The sequence below is a fragment of the Arachis ipaensis genome, chromosome B10 (genome assembly GCF_059453495.1).
Source record: "Arachis ipaensis isolate K30076 ecotype BB chromosome B10, ASM5945349v1, whole genome shotgun sequence".
Classification (NCBI taxonomy): domain Eukaryota; kingdom Viridiplantae; phylum Streptophyta; class Magnoliopsida; order Fabales; family Fabaceae; genus Arachis; species Arachis ipaensis.
Window position 1 is genome coordinate 120,086,118 of NC_142435.1, and position 4,866 is coordinate 120,090,983.

The 4,866-nt window shown below is 35.4% G+C and overlaps 1 non-coding gene across 1 annotated transcript; it reads left to right on the forward strand.

Annotated features, from left to right (window-relative positions):
* Positions 1–248: 248 nt before the first annotated feature.
* Positions 249–352, forward strand: LOC148581492 (small nucleolar RNA R71). The gene has a single exon (XR_015893943.1). It is a non-coding gene; the product is annotated as a small nucleolar RNA R71 (small nucleolar RNA).
* Positions 353–4,866: the final 4,514 nt, after the last annotated feature.

Here is a 4,866-nt window from a genome sequence, read left to right on the forward strand (position 1 = left end):
TCTGAGCTAGTAAGGCATTCAGAGTATCAATTTCAAGAACTCCTTTCTTCATAGGCGTCCCATTACTCACAGGATTCCTCTCAGAAGTGTACATGAACTGGTTATTAGCAACCATGTCAATGAGTTCTTGAGCTTCTGCAGGTGTTTTCTTTAGGTGAATGAATCCACCTGCAGAAGTATCCAATGACATCTTAGCTAATTTAGACAGACCATCATAGAATATATCCAAGATGGTCCATTCTGGAAGTATGTCAGAAGGACACTTTTTGGTCAGTCCTTTGTATCTCTCCCAAGCTTCATAGAGGGATTCACCTTCTTTCTGTCTGAAGGTCTGAACATCCACTCTAAGCTTACTCAGCTTTTGAGGAGGAAAGAACTTGGCTAAGAAAGCCTTGACCAGCTTATCCCAAGAGTTCAGGCTATCCTTAGGTTGAGAGTCCAACCAAACTCTAGCTCTGTCTCTTATAGCAAAAGGGAAAAGCATGAGCCTGTAGACTTCAGGATCTACTCGATTAGTCTTAACAGTATCACATATCTGCAAGAATTCAGTTAAGAACTGAAAAGAATCTTCAGATGGAAGTCCATGAAACTTGCAGTTCTGCTACATCAGAGAAACTAATTGAGGTTTCAGCTCAAAATTATTTGCTCCAATGGCAGGAATGGAGATGCTTCTTCCATGTAAATTGGAATTGGGTGCAGTAAAGTCACCAAGCATCCTCCTTGCATTATTATTATTTTCGGCTGCCATCTCCTCTTCTTGTTCGAAAATTTCTGAAAGGTTGTCTCTGGAATGTTGTATTTTAGCTTCTCTTAGTTTCCTTTTCAGAGTCCTTTCAGGTTTTGGATCTGCTTTAATAAGAATATTCTTGTCTTTGCTCCTGCTCATATAAAAAAGAGGGAACAGAAAAATAATAATAATAGGGATCCTTTTTACCACAGTATAGAGGTCCCTGTGTGAGTAGAAGAAAAGAAGAAGAAAAAATTCGAACACAGACGGAAGAGGGGGTTCGAATTTGGGTGAGAGAAAAGGAGAATTTTCGAAAATTATTTTTGAAAAAGAGTTAGTGATTTTCGAAATTAGTTTTTGAAAAAGGTTAGTAATTTTTCGAAAATTAAAATAAAAAATTAAAATAATTAGTTAATTAAAAAGAAATTTTGAAAAAGAGGGAGGATATTTTCGAAAATTAGAGAGAGAGGGAGTTAGTTAGGTAGTTTTGAAAAAGATAAGAATCAAACAAAAAGTTAGTTAGTTAGTTGAAACAAATTTGAAAATCAATTTTGAAAAGATGAGAAGATAAGAAGTTAGAAAAGATATTTTAAAAATCAAATTTTTGAAAAAGATATGATTTTGAAAAAGGTAAGATAATAAGATATTTTTGAAAAGATATGATTGAAATTAGTTTTGAAAAAGATTTGATTTTTAAAATCACAATTAATGACTTGATTCACAAGAAATCACAAGATATGATTCTAGAACTTAAAGTTTGAATCTTTCTTAACAAGTAAGTAACAAACTTGAAATTTTTGAATAAAAACATTAATTGATGATGTTATTTTCGAAAGTTATGATATAAAATTAAGAAAAATATTTTTGAAAAATATTTTTATAATTTTTGAAAATAAATAAGAAAAATGAAAAAGATTTGATTTTTGAAAAAGATTTTGAAAAAGATAAGATTTTTAAATTGAAAATTTGATTTGACTCATAAAAACAACTAGATTTTAAAAAGTTTTGAAAAAGTCAACTCAAATTTTCAAAATTTATGAGAGAAAAGAGGGAAAGATATTTTTTTGATTTTTGAATTTTTAATGATGAGAGAGAAAAACATGAAAAATGATGCAATGCATGAAAGTTATGGATCAAAGCAAGGAATGCATGCAAGAATGCTATGAATGTCAAGATGAACACCAAGAACACTTTGAATGTCAAGATGAACATCAAGAACATATTTTGAAAAATTTTTAATGCAAAGAAAACATGCAAGACACCAAACTTAAAAATTTTTCATGTATAGACACTATAAATGCAAGAATGCATATGAAAAACAGGAAAAGACACAAAACATGAAAACATCAAGATCAAACAAGAAGACTTACCAAGAACAACTTGAAGATCATGAAGAACATTATGAATGCATGAATTTTTCGAAAAATGCAAGATGAATATGCAATTGACACCAAACTTTCAACTTGACTCAAGACTCAAACAAGAAACATGAAATATATTTTTTTTTATTTTTATGATTTTATGATTTTTTTTGTATTTTCTTTTAATTTTTTCGAAAATCATTTTGAAAAAGAAAAATAAGGAATCTTATGCTCTTTAGTCTATATCTCCAATCAAAGGGTTAGGCATGGCTTAATAGCCAGCCAAGCTTTAGTATGTAACTCAGACATGACACGCCTGACATTCCCTACCCAGAAGAATTAGACATGGCTTTACAGCCAGCCAGGCTTCAACATGCTTCATGAAACACTAGAATTCATTCTTAAAAATTCTGAAGAAAAATATATTTTTGAAAACATTTTTATTTTAAAATTTTTTTTTCGAAAACAAAGGAGAAATTTTTGAAAGATTTTTGAAAAATTTTTTTGAAAACTTTTTGAAAATAAGAAGAAAATTACCCAATCTAAGCAACAAGATGAATCGTCAGTTGTCCAAACTTGAACAATCCCCGGCAACGGCGCCAAAAACTTGGTGCACGAAATTCTGATCTCAGGCAACGGCACCAGAAACTCTGTACGCACGTCTTAATAAATCGTTTTTCATTCACAACTTCGATACAACTAACCAGCAAGTGCACTGGGTCATCCAAGTAATAAACCTTACGTGAGTAAGGGTCGATCCCACGGAGATTGTTGGTATGAAGCAAGCTATGGTCACCTTGTAAATCTCAGTCAGGCGGATATCAAATAGTTATGGAGTTTTCGAAAATAAATAATAAATAAACATAAACTAAGGATAGAAATACTTATGTAATTCATTGGTTAGAATTTCAGATAAGCGTATAGAGATGCATTCGTTCCTCTGAACCTCTACTTTTCTGCTGTCTTCATCCAATCAATCTTACTCCTTTCCATGGCTGGCTTTATGTAAGGACATCACCATTGTCAATGGCTACTTTTAATCCTCTCTGGAAAATGGTCCGATGCGCTGTCACTGCATGGCTAATCGTCTGGAGGCATCACCCTTGTCAATGGCTGCATCCTATCCTCTTGTGAAAATGGTCCAAATGCTCTGTCACAGCACGGCTAATCATCTGAGGTTCTCGATCATGCTGGAATAGGATTCACCCTCCTTTTGCGTCTGTCACTACGCCCAGCACTCGCGAGTTTGTAGTTCGTCACTGTCATTCAATCCCAGAGTCCTACTCGGAATACCACAGACAAGGTTTAGACTTTCCGGACTCTCATGAATGCCGCCATCAATCTAGCTTATACCACAAAGATTCTAACTAAGAGATCCAAGAGATACTCATTCAATCTAAGGTAGAACGGAAGTGGTTGTCAGGCACGCGTTCATAGGGAATGATGATGATTGTCACGTTCATCACATTCAAGTTGAAGTGCGAATGAATATCTTAGAAGCGGAATAAGTTGAATTGAATAGAAAAACAGTAGTACTTTGCATTAATCTTTGAGGAACAGCAGAGCTCCACACCTTAATCTATGGAGTGTAGAAACTCTACCGTTAAAAATATATAAGTGAAAGGTCCAGGCATGGACGAATGGCCAGCCCCCATGATCTAAGAACTAGGCGTCCAAAGATGATCCAAAGATCAAAAGATAATCCAAAGATGTCTAATACAATAGTAAAAAGTCCTATTTATAATAAACTAGTTACTAGGGTTTACAGAAGTAAGTAATTGATGCATAAATCCACTTCCGGGGCCCACTTGGTGTGTGCTTGGGCTGAGCTTGAATGTTGCACGTGCAGAGGCTCTTTCTGGAGTTGAACGCCAGGTTGTAACGTATTTCTGGCGTTCAACTCTGGTTTGTGACGTGTTTCTGGCGTTTAACTCCAGACAGCAGCGTAGAACAGGCGTTCAATGCCCTTTTACATCGTCTAAACTCGGCAAAAGTATGGACTATTATACATTGCTGGAAAGCCCTGGATGTCTACTTTCTAAAGAAATTGGAAGCGCACCATTTTGAGTTCTGTAGCTCCAGAAAATCCACATTGAGTTTAGGGAGGTCAGAATCCAACAGCATCAGTAGTCCTTCTTCTACCTCTGAATCTGATTTTTGCTCAAGTCCCTCAATTTCAGCTAGAAAATACCCGAAATCACAGAAAAACATACAAACTCATAGTAAAGTCCAGAAAACGTATAAATTATCTGCTCATCAATATTCACTCGTACTTCAACTTGATGAATGTGATGATCTGTGGCACTCATCATCATTCTCAACCTATGAACGCGTGCCTGACAACCACCTCCATTCTACCTTAGACTGAGTGATTATCTCTTAGCCTCCTGGTTCAGATCAGAGTCTTTGTGGTATAAGCTAGAATCAATTGGCAGCATTCTTGAGATCCGAAACGTCTAAACCTTGTCTGTGGTATTCTGAGTAGGATCTGGGACAGGATGACTGTGACGAGCTTCAAACTCGCAAGTGCTGGGCGTAGTGACAGACGCAAAAGTATCAATGGATGTCGTTAGGATTTTATGGTGGTAAAGAATTTTCTAAAAACAGTCGCGTTGTAGATATAGTCTCTAAACCAACAGAAATCCCTTCGTACAAACGTTTTTGGTTGTCACAAGTAACAAACCCCTAAATAAATTGATAACCGAAGTATTTAAACCTCGGGTCGTCTTCTCAAGAAATTGCAGGGAGGTATGTTCTTATTATTGGTTATGAGTTTGT